Genomic DNA, 13,118 nt, shown 5'->3' on the forward strand with positions numbered 1-13,118 from the left:
ATTGTTGTTTTTGTTATTGTTGTTGATATTGTTAGTATTGTTGTTGTTATTGTTGTTTTTGTTATTGTTGTTGATATTGTTAGTATTGTTATTGTTGTTATTGTTGTTTTTGTTATTGTTGTTAATGTTGTTGTTGTTATTGTTGTTTTTGTTATTGTTGTTAATGTTGTTGTTGTTGTTATTGTTGTTTTTGTTATTGTTGTTGATATTGTTAGTATTGTTGTTGTTATTGTTGTTTATGTTATTGTTGCTGATATTGTTAGTATTGTTATTGTTGTTTTTGTTATTGTCGTTGATATTGTTAGTATTTTTGTTATTGTTGTTGATATTGTTAGTATTGTTGTTATTGTTATTGTCGTTGATATTGTTAGTATTGTTATTGTTGTTATTGTTGTTTTTGTTATTGCTGTTATTGTTATTGTTGTTGATATTGTTAGTATTGTTATTGTTGTTATTGTTGTTGTTATTGTTTATATTGTTGTTATTGCTATTGCAGTTACACTGGAGTTTAAAAGGATAAAAAAATTTTGAGTCTCAAACAGTCACATTTTGCTCCTTAAAAATAAAACTCCTTTTCTGCCTCACTTTTAATTTTTCACTTTAATTTGAAATCCAGTGGAGACGTTGGAGCAAATGCTGGACTCAAAGTCCCAGAATGCACTGCAGCGATACGACGCAGCTGACGCTCAGCTAGTTAGCGACGTATGAGGTGGCGAGTGCGATGACGTTAGCGGTGCCGTTGGTGTGAAAGTTGAAGCTTTGGAAGCTGATCTGTTTGAGCAGAGTATACAGGAGGAGAGAGAGAGAGAGAGACGGAAAGAATAAATCACTAAAGCGCCGCTGCATCACTCTCTTTAGGCATTGTGGGTAATGTAGGAAACTGTGAAAAGTGAAAATACACCAAGAAGTTTAAACACAAAAAAGACACTGAGTACATTTCATTATAAAATAAATCATGAACGCTGTTGAAGATAAACATCAATATAAAGATTAATATGCAAATCATTCGGGGTGGAGTTTCCTTTAAAGGGCGGGGTTAGCGTTAGAGTCTCACGTGACAGGTTTCCACAAAAGCATTTCTTTTCTTTTGGTCCTGATTTTCTATAATCCTATATTTATTTTTATTATTTTTTTTATTATTATTGGTACATTTTATATCTCTGTATCTCTTACCTGACGTGTGAGGATCAGCAATTCCCTGTTTGTGTCAATAACTCGGTGAATTTGCTGATAGTAATTAATAAAAAAAAAAAAAGATCTTAAATTTGTATAACTTCATATTCTATCAAAGGTAACAGAGGTTCTGGAGGCTGAGAGCAATTCTGGAAAAAATAAATAAATAAAATTCAAAATAAATAAATAAATAAAATGGATTTGGAAAAATGGAAGACTACCTGCTTGAGTGCATTCATTTAAAATATACTTTAGGGGTGTCAACACTTTTGTCACACGTTTTTATTAATTAAATTTGTTCTTATGAGAATGATTTTTTTAGTACAGATGTTTCCTAAATTTTTATAATTTAATAAATATTAAAAACTATTTTTTAGAATCAATTTTGCAAATTCTCTTGAAGGGTGCCAATAATTGTGGAGCTGAATACCTAAGCAAATATTCAGTCACAGTGGGATTAAATGGGCTCATTCTAAAGCCTTGTACACACAAACACACACACACACACACACACACACATACACACGCATAAACACACACACACACAGATAGTAAGTGTGTGAGGTTGTTAATTCTCGGTGCGACTCTTCAATCGATGCAGCTGCTTTGTAGATGATTCATCGACGCAGGTCTCTGGGGCAACCAGCCCTGTGTGTGTGTGTGCGTGTGTGTGTGTGTGTGCGTGTGTGTGTGTGTGCGTGTGTGTGAAGGTCGTGGTCACATGCTGATGAATGGCATTGATGCTGAACTAATTAAATAATCAAATATCCCTGAGCTCTTAAAGAGGCAGTGCTTAGGTTTTTAGTCTGTTCTTGAGGCCCTCTTTTATACCTGTAATGTGTGTGTGTGTGTGTGTGTGTGTGCCTTTACAAAACAATGAACCGTGTGACAAACTTTAGCAAGTTTTTATTGGTAAAAGAGATGTGAGAGTCTGTGAAGAGCGCGACGAGGCGGCGAGGAGAGATCGACAGGAAGAGCGGGACGCTATTTCATCACGATGAGCTCGGTGAATATTTCATAACATGAGCAAAAAATAACTTCTCTCACATTCTGCTCTCTGCCCTCCGGTCCTTCTCTCCCTTCTTCCACTGTCTAGAAGAAATCCGTACTGTGATCTGAAACCTATAGGCTGTTTTAGTGACACGATAAAGACGCGATTAGCCTAGCAACCTGACGCTACTTGGTTATAATCTGACTGAAGCAAGTGTTGAGAATTTTATTTAGGACTGAAGGCTAAAGTCTTCTCCACTTATTATTATGGATTAGCTGTAAAAGACAGTGAGTGCTATTCAGCTAAACTAACACGTTCACACGGTGTAACTCTGGAACAGGGTACTCCAGTCCAGATTCGGGCCGAAGGAGAGTCAAATCCAGACCCAAAATCTTTGTGCTAGTTATCTGACACCTGGCTAAGTGATTGTGTAAACATACGTGTGTAAAAGTTTGGTGTTAATGGCCCTTTAATCTAGCGTGTTAAATGTCTGCAACGGAATCATACAAACAAGCAGAAAGATATCCAGTACTTTAGTACTTAACTGCTGGCATGAGACAACAACGTCCAATCAGAGCAGCGTAACAGCATCGCTATGACAACGCTGTTTTTCCACACTCTCCAGTTCTAATGTAACAACGTTTCAACGTTTGATGTTTGTCAGGTAGCTAGTTTGTTTTGACGAGTGGCATTATCAAATTAGTAAATGTCGGAAGAGGTAAGAAAATGGCCTTTTCCAAACTGTCAGATCCGAAGAAAAGGAAGGTTGAGAGTGAAAACCGTGTGTTTAAAGACGACTGGACAGACGAGTACGCATTTATTCTCGCTAACGGAAGCACCAAACCTACGTGCTTAATTAGCAATGACACTGGCGATTGTTAAGAGGGGTAACACTACATGTATACATATACACACACATCTTATAGAAACTCCAAGCGTTTATACTGGAGAGAAATTAAAGGTATGTAAGTCTGGTGCTGGTTACAACTTTGTTGTTTGTGGGAACGTTCGAGACGTAATCGAGGACGTCGTCGTGATACTGAAAGCCGACGTTCTGCCCAAACAGATGCCATTTGTTAACTGAACAAAGTTAGCTAGAGAAACATATCGATTATTGGCAACTCTTCAGTAAAAACATGACCTAGCTATATAGCATTAGTTAGCTAGTTTCTTGACAATTAGGCATGCTAGCTAACTAAGCCTAAATTCTTAAATTCCTAAGTAGCACGCTAATCAATTATCTCTCCTGAACGCCTGTAACCACAATCCTCTTCTGTTGGCTGGTTTGTTAATACGCTGTAAAAACTTCTCTGATTCTGACACCCAACTGTACGACTTTATTTCATCTTAGAAAAACAAATTCTGGCTCAATCTTAAAAAAAATCGCCACAGTCTCCCGCTGACGTCAGAGTGACGTGTCTCGCTCTTTCAGCGGTCTATAAATCAGTAACACGAGGTGAATAAAACTAGTTACACGTATTCAGAGTTGAGTTAAGCACAATCAGACCAATCAGAATCCAGAATTCAGCTAAATAACAGATGTACAGTATTTCCTGCCGCAGAATACACGCGCACTCGTTTAGTCCTCCACAGTCGTTTGTGTAATGACGTTATCATTTAGCAGTTTCATGTCTCTGAAAATGTAAATATTGTTTCCGGGGATGAAAGATGGACGGATAATCGGTTTGTAAGAGTAGCAGATGCGCCTGTCTGTCTCTCTCTTACACACACACACACACACACACACACACTAACACACACAGACAGCTTTCCATCTCATCCAAAGTTTCGAGAGGCAAGAAGCAGTTCCCATGGCAACAGCCTGTCTCCGTCTCCGCATTTCTGCATCCATCTCTCTTTCAACGCAGCAGCGCAGAACAGCGGGACGTGTCGATATTTCTGGATTCAGAGCTGAACTTTATCTTCTCCCGTTAAATCATTCTGAACTTGACTTTGTAAAGCAGGGTGATGATGGATGATGGATGTGTGTGCATGTGTGTGTGTGTGTGTGCATGTGTGTGTGTGTGTGTGTGTGTCTGTGAAACATGGCCTCCAGTTTGTGTTTGACTAGCAGCCACCAATTAAGCACCAATTAAGCTCTCCCTGGAGGATCACTAATTAACGATGATGAGGCTTTCAAACGGATCTGTCACACGCAAACACGTTCATCATGAATGCACAGCAGCACAAGGACACATCCTTCCCTCTCTCTCCCTCTCTCTCTCTCTCTCTCTCTCTCTTTCTCTCTCTCTCTCTCTTTTGGGTCAGAAGGTGTTGATTATTTCTCTATAACAGCAGCTGACAGTATGACTGTAGCGCAGGTTTATATTAATGCTCTCGTTCTGATACGTTATCGTTTCTATAGCAACAGCTCATTCACAGGACATGTACAGCAGATGGTTTTTAAGAAATCGTTCATATTTATGGAAGGAGTCTCCAGTGTCAGAGGTGAAGCTGTAACTTTAAGTTTTCTGACATCTTCAGGACAGACGAGTTTACGCTTCTTTGCAGTTTCTCAGTAACATGCGTCACAAGCTGCGTTTTGTTTTTTTCTCTTGTTAACTTGAAGAGAGAATAAAGAGAGGCTGGTGAGGGAACGACTGTTTATAGCTGCTATAACGTAAGTGACAACAGGAACTAACTCGTATATGTAACTATAAATGGTAAAAAGTATACTGTGTTGTACTTTATTAAATAAAATATTGTAATGGTAACTCGTGTGGTAGAGGAGGAATAAGACACTTGGGGACGTGCTGTTATAAGGAACAGTGACTCCGCTTCATCGCTCCACTCCATCATGAGAGTGTTGCGTGTAAATAATTCTGTAAATAATTTCTGTAAAGTTAGTCCTCAGTGCGTCTCAGTGACGTATAAATTCAAACTTTACATCTGACTTTTATGTGTCTGTCTCTCAGATCTCTCGCTGCTCTGACGTCACACACTCGACTCGCCTGAGACACTTCACACAGTACGAGTGAAGGAAAGGAACCGCTGTGGCTATGCTGTGAAAAAAATCATTGTGTGTGTGTGTGTGTGTATGTGAGAGAGAGAGAGAGAGAGAAATGCGTCAAGAGACAAAGGATATATTGCGTACAACATTATTCAATTTATTTTGATCTATTCCTGACAGTTCTCTTCACATCTCTTTCATTTTCAAGCTTATTTAATTTTCTGTTTTCTGATTTCTTGTTCTAAAAAGATTAGATGTGAGTGTGGGCCAAATTGAGACACACACACACACACACACACACACACACACAACAGCAATTTGCCAACAATTTGACACTTTTTATCCATTTATCGTTATTTTTAAACATTGTGGAATGTTGGTGAAACGGGTTAGTTCCTGTTGTCACTTACATTATAGCAGCTATAAACACTCGTTCATTCACGGGTCTCTCTTTTTTCTCTCTCTTGAAGTTAATAAGACAAAAAATTAAAACGCAGCTTGTCGTGTTACCGAGAAACTGCAAAGAAGCGTAAACTCGTCTGTCCTGAAGATGTCGGAAAACTTGAAGTTACAGCTTTACCTCTGACACTGGAGACTCCTTCCATCAATGTCAAATAAACATCTTCTTACTTCAAGAAAACTTCACCATATCAATGATTTAATTAATTTGTTTATCATTGCCACTGTACACGTCCCTGTGAATGAGCTGTTACTATAGAAACAATAATGTATTAGTGATAATGAGTGCATTAATATAAACCTGTGATTTGCAGCTGCACTACTGTACACTCTCTAACAACATCCCATCCCTCCATCACCTCGCTCTGCTCCTTTCCTCCAGTCTTTTATACACTCCTGTACCGGATTGAGCTGGTTTTTCTACACACACACACACACACACACACACACACACACACACACACACTGACTCCACTGTCGTGTCCATGCTGGAGTCTGAAACGTCAGAGAGCAGCGCCGTGTCCTTCCTGCGCTGATTAAAATCTGTCCTTCATTCTGCTGTGTGATGTAACACACACAGAGCCGAACCAAATCACCCTCAAACTCCTCCTCCTCTTCCTCCTCTTCATCCTCTTCATCCTCTTTCTCCTGGGGATTTCTGGGAAAATTTCAGAACTCAGTAATCTGCTGTTTTGGCTCCATGCAGAGCTGCTGTTCTGGAAAAATCACCTTCACAATGTCTCACTTCTTCAGTTTTGCACTGAGGCTACCGGGCTAATGTAGCTAACAAGTAATAGAAGCTTATAGCCACCAGATTATCATTATGCTAATCTATGATAATAAATTTATTTTTAAAAATAATTTTAAAAAGAGTATGGAAAGTTTTCTAAATGTATTCTACTTCACATTTTATTAAAGAACTTCCTAGAGCTCTCTGCTGCGACAGAGACAGAGAGAGAGAGAGAGAGAGAGAGAGAGTCTTTTTCTCTGTCTGTCTCTCTCAGTCTGTTTGGAACTGTCTCTCTCTCTTTGTCTGTCTCTATCGCTCTCTCTTTGCCTCTCTTTCTCTGTCTTATTCTGTTTTTCTCTCTCTCTCTCTCCCCCCTGCAGTCTTGTCCCCACTGCACTCTGTATTTGTGAATTCGGTTCACAGTGCCACTGCGTTTCTCTCTCTCTCTCTCTCTCTCTCTCTCTCTCTCACACACACACACACACACACACTGACTCTCTCTCCGGGTGGAGGATGGAGGGGGCTTTCCATTGGCCCTGAGATCGAGAGAGAGAGAGAGAGAGAGAGAGAGAGAGAGAAAGAGAGAGAGAGAAAGAGAGAGAGAACCCAGTCTTCCTCTTGTTCCTCAGGGCAGCTGTGACCTGAATGTGATGAGTTACATTAGAGGAGAACTCCAGCCTCCCATTCAGGCTGAAATCTCATTCAGGAGAGGAGGGGAAGTGAGGAGGAGTGAGGAAGAGGAAGGACAAGGGAGGAAGGGTGATAAAGAGTGAGGAAGAGGAAGGGTGAGTGAGGAAAATGGAAGAGCGGAAGGATGAGGGAGGAAGAGTGAGGCAGAGGAAGAGCGAGTGAGGATGAATGAGGAAGAGAAAGGAAGAGTGAGGAAGAGGAAGGGTGAGTGAGGAAGAATTAAGAAGAGGAAGGACAAGTGAGGAAGAGGAAGGCAAGTGAGGAAGAGTGAAGAAGAGGAAGGGCGAGTGAGGAAGAATGAGGAAGAGTGAAGAAGAGGAAGGAAAAGGAGGGGCGAGTGAGGAAAAGAAAGGAAGAGTGAGGAAGAATGAGGAAGAGGAAGGAAAAGGAAGGGAGGTGAAGAAGAATGAGGAAGAGGAAGGGCGGGTGAGGAAGAGTGAGGAAGAGGAAGGGTGGGTGAGGAAGAGTGAGGAAGAGGAAGGGCAGGTGAGGAAGAGTGAGGAAGAGTGAGGAAGAGGAAGGAAAAGGAAGGGTGGGTGAGGAAGAGTGAGGAAGAGGAAGGGCAGGTGAGGAAGAGTGAGGAAGAGTGAGGAAGAGTGAGCGGATCTCTGGCTCACAGCAGCACAGCTCCGTCAGTGGGAGGCGGTTGTGCTCCTACGTACGGAACAGGAAGTGTAACTGCGCCGCTCTGCGTGCACGCGGCCCTCATTCTGTTATTCCATCATTCTGCTTGTTATTCTGCAGTCTGTAATTAAAGCGGGGAAACACAGGCATGTAATCAGAGCACATTAACGCTGACTCATTCACTCTCCCGCTCTTCTGTACACAGGAAGTGATGTCACACCCGCGCATTTACAGAGACGTGATTAAATTACCAACCTCTCCTTTAATAGCTGCAGTTCTCTGATTTTGAGAAAAGATTTTGTCTCATCACAGACCCATGAATTTACATTACTGAAAAAGTGCTTACATCACAGATGATGTGGAGTCAGTGTTCAGGACAATCTACGAAAATGAGAGACGGACCTTGTCATCCTTAACAACCGTGTCGTCATATCCGGTAATGAATAGTAGCGCTCCGGTTTCGGTACTTTAGGTACTGAAATGCACGAGTGACAGTGAACGTCTACATGCTCTATATCCTGGATTAAGATAAACAGTAAACAGCTAGCTACATTATTCACACTTGACTAGCTAGCTAGTTCATTTAAATCGATTGCCTAGCACAGTTGCTAATGAACTCAGCACCAAAAAACTAGCTAGCTAGCAACGATCAGGGCATGTGCAGGGCGTGGTGAGAACTGTCGTTAGAAGTTTGTTCACGTTTCTGGAGGAGGAACATCTGCGAGGTCAGGGTCTGCAGCAGGAGCAGGAGTTTCACCAGATCAAACCGATCAAATTTCCCTTCACTGGAACTAAGAGACTCAAACCTGTTCCAGCATGACAATGCCCCTGTGCACAAAGCGAGCTCCATGAAGACATGGTGTGTGAAGGTTGGAGTGGAAGAACTGGAGTGTCCTGCACAGAGCCCTGACCTCAACCCCACTGAACACCTTTGGGATGAACTGGAACACCGACTGCACCCCAGACCTCCTCGACATCCCGAGGGTGTTAATCTTCCCTCCTATTAAAACACAGCGTACTTGTACCTCTCACAGACACCCAGAGAAGCAACAGCGTGTCTCTCACGAGTGTCCATCAGCTCTGTGTCTGGGCTTCAGAGGAGATTCTCACGCAGATGAACGAACAGCGTGGTACTGCAGTGAGATATCTGATCACTGGATTCGCCAAAATATTGAATTCCACAAAGACTGCTGAATAATACAGACAGTTTGGTAAACGTTTTAGAAGAAGCCGGGCGTCATGTGTCGTCACGCTCACCCTCATCCTGGTGACGAGCACAAAGCCGTTTCATTCTCACAGGAACATCAGTGGCAAATGAGTGAAGGCTGAAGTTTGCATGAATGATTGCGAGCTGTCTTTAACGCCGTCGTTCACGATCTCACCTCAAGTTTTGAAGCGCTACGACATACGCTTCCACATTCGCAAACACAGAAGCGTGGAAAACATTCATTACCTTCCACCATGTTAGTGTGTAATACTTTAATAAAGCAGCTCCGCCCACTACAGTGAGGTTTTTAGGTGCTGTTATGTTTCAGAGATTTTTACACTATCCATGTGTTTCTAATTGTTCTAAACAGAGAGAGAGAGAGAGAGAGAGAGAGAGAGAGAGATGGAGTGAGGGACTGCGCAGTCTCCTGAGCACAGTCTGGTGTTGAGTTCCTCTCAGCTCCTGAAGCTCCTGAAGTTCACAGCAGCTTTATGTTCTACATAAATAAATGACTTTAGCGCTTTATAGACACAATACTGACCTCTACAGGCAATGACGTGGAACTACACACACACACACACACACACACACACACACACACACACACACACACACACACACACTATACATTTCCTACTTTACATTAAACCTCTTGGACGTCACAGATAGATGTCGCTTACGGACAACTCCAAAAATATTGGCACCCTTCATCAAATATACAGAATGAATACCACTGCAAGTACATCTATATTTCACTGTATAGTATTTATCTGTGACGTCTTCTGCAAAACACTGCTGTCAAATGTATTGGCACCCCACTATAGAACATATTTAATGTCATCCTACAAGTACAATGAAGATTTATTATTGATTAAGAGTTTACGATCCTGCTACAGCCAAGGTTTAACCTCCTGGCAGAGGCAACTAAGTCCTGGTGTAAAATAGTATTCATGATGCATGAATGAAAAACAGCAGTAAAGCATCACAGATGTTTAAACACAGTGTCTAATAGTTTCAAATTGCTGAAAAAAATGAACTTTTTTTGCGTTTTTCCCCTCACTGTACTCCTGACCTATATTTCAACTCTTCCAGACTTTATAATAATTACATGTAATAATGATTTTAATCAACAAACAATCAGTCTTACATTTTGATAGCTTTTAAATAAGTTACTTTTTCTGTCTAATTTGATAAACACACAGTTGAGAAACTGCATTAAATCAATATTTATTATTTATTTTAAAATGTCAATGTGAGAATTTCTTTATTACATATTTTATTCCAGACTGAAGATCATTGGTGACAAAATAAACATTTTAATTTAAAAAAAAAAAAAGGTAGCATGCATCTGAGGGGGAAAAAGTCCACTAAATTGAAGAGGATGACGTCATTATTTTCGACAAATCAGTTTTCAAACCTCTTTTCTTTTCCCTCTTTCTGTTCCTCACCGACTGAAACCCAGCCCTCAGGCCTGATTTGTGCTGCTGTAATAAAAATCTTCCTCATAATCTGGCTTTGTTTCTGCTTTGTGTGAATAAAACAGCAGATGTGTTCATAAAGAGCTGCAGCAGAAACACCTGCAATGCATCTGATCCTCAAATGTGCTGCTTTATACTGCCACCTGCTGGTGAGGATCAGCATGACACCTCAGATTCTCTCCTAAACACATCTCAGCACTCTCAGGTGGAAAAAATGGGTTCATTTACATTTTTAATTTATATCTTAGAACCCTGTCTGATTGAGAAGCACCCTGTTGTTAGAGTTCTACACAGAACCTTTCATGCTTCTTCCTAGAGATCTTTGATTTAATCATTTGTACAGTAGAATTAATTTATTTCTATTGGGAGTGTAGAGTCTGAGTGTGTACTGATGTGAGTGGGTTTGAGACCATCTTTAACAGGACACACTGATGCAGTAATATTTATTTTTCTCCCCTGACAGGAGAAGAGACAAAACAAATTCAACAAAAATATATACAAAAAAGAAAATAATATTTAAAAAAAATAAAAAGGTGTTTAGGATCACTAAAGGAATTAGATTAAAATTAAATTTAAAAAATAAAATAAAAAGAATTTCTAATTTACTGTGGAATTGTAACGTGACCTTGAGTATGAGAATGTTGCTATATAATAATAATAATAATAATAATAATAATAATAATAATAATAGTTCAGCTGTAACACACACTTGCTCTTGTTAGCAAAATCAATTAATTTAAGCAGTTAACTAGTTAATTAGTTTACTAGTTTTAGTGTAAAGTTCTGTTTCAGAGTGAAGGCGTCAGCTCTCGTGTAAATCAGAGGCAAAGTTTTTTTATTAAAGTTTTATGTTAAATATTTAATATTTTTTCTTTTTCTCAGGAAGTTACACTGAGGATGTGACAGTAACTCATTATATTGCTATAAATGATCCACAATTATATCACAGCCTCTTTAATGTTATTAACAAAAGTAATATTTTAATTTATATAAAACGACCCCCGAATCCAACACCAGAAATTCCTGTATCATTACGTCCACTTTTTATTCGTTTACCTCAGTGTTAGATATTTCTAGTCTAGTAAATAAGAGATGAAGGTGTTTTTAAAGCTGTTTCCTGTTTGTATTTCGTGCACAAGAACAAAAAGACATGACAGAAATTATTCTTACTCAAAAATTCAAATTATTTGATTGTAAAAACTGATTTTAATGAAATTTAAGCGTGCATTTACGTACCATTACGAAATGAAAACATCAAAATCTGATGCATAAAATTAATGAATGTCGATTTTTCCTCTTCCTGCTTTAACCTGCTGCAAGGTGTTTGCTTCTCAGCGTAATTATCATAAGCCACACCCACCAGATGTTCCTGTTTTCAGAAGGAAATTGCATCAGATTGCAAACTTGCACGTGGAACATTCCTGCTCCTGAAGTCTATAATCATGTCAATCTTAATATTCCTTAAAAATATTTTTTTAAAAAGCTGCTAAACTCGTCTTAAACACAGTTTACTATTGGGTCAGACATCAAAGGGAGAGATTTATTTTATTAAAATAAATAATGTATACGTGTAAAACATGCACTTCATATAATAAACAATATTTTATTTTCTAAGATTTATTAGTAAATAGCAGCACCTCAGATTTTTTGTATTTTTCTGCTTATTGTACTAAAACTTTATATAGAATAAAAATAAACTAAGGATACAAAGAAGGACTATATTATTATTATTATTATTATTATTATTATTATTATTATTATGAAGAAGAAGAAGAAGAAGAAGAAGAATAGCATACACAATAAATTATATTAATTATATAGAATAGTATACATAACATTTTTTCTGCTGCGACTCCTCCCACCTTTTACACCATCATTAACGGCCATCATTTAATTATTATTTTTAATTGAACTATTATAATTATTTAAGGGGAAGCAGTTGAATCCTGAGGACTTTTACACGCATGCATGCACACACACACACACACACACACACACTCTCACACACACACACACACACATACAGAGTGAGGATTATTTGCAGATTATAATTGTGTAAGAGGTTAAAGAGAAAAACAACGTGAGGATTACAGACTGTTAGACAGACAGACAGGCAGACAGACAGACTGTGAGACAGACTGTTAGACAGACAGACAGGCAGACAGACAGACAGACAGACAGACTGTGAGACAGACTGTGAGACAGACAGACAGACAGACTGTGAGACAGACAGACAGACAGACTGTGAGACAGGCAGACAGACAGACAGACTGTGAGACAGGCAGACAGACAGACAGACTGTGAGACAGACAGACAGACAGACTGTGAGACAGACAGACAGACAGACAGACTGTGAGACAGGCAGACAGACAGACAGACAGACAGACAGACTGTGAGACAGACAGACAGACAGACTGTGAGACAGACAGACTGTGAGACAGACAGACAGACAGACAGACAGACAGACTGTGAGACAGACAGACTGTGAGACAGACAGACAGACAGACAGACTGTGAGACAGACAGACTGTGAGACAGACAGACAGACAGACAGACAGACATTCCCTGAGCCTGTGAGACTTTCAGTGTGTCCTGGATTTCCTCAGGATTAGTGTGTAAGTGAAGGACGTAAACACACGGTTACTGTGTGATTCATCTCTTCACCTGAAACAGGAAGTTCAGATACACAGCGGGGATGAAATCTCACCTCATCACCTGCTGTTCCAGTTCATCCTGCTCCATCTGGGTCAAAAGCTCCACGGGGCAAATTCACGGAAACTTCAGGGTCTGTTCTGTGAGCCGAAGCCTGTTTCCTGT

This window comes from Pangasianodon hypophthalmus, chromosome 22, assembly GCF_027358585.1.
Source record: "Pangasianodon hypophthalmus isolate fPanHyp1 chromosome 22, fPanHyp1.pri, whole genome shotgun sequence".
NCBI classification, from domain to species: domain Eukaryota; kingdom Metazoa; phylum Chordata; class Actinopteri; order Siluriformes; family Pangasiidae; genus Pangasianodon; species Pangasianodon hypophthalmus.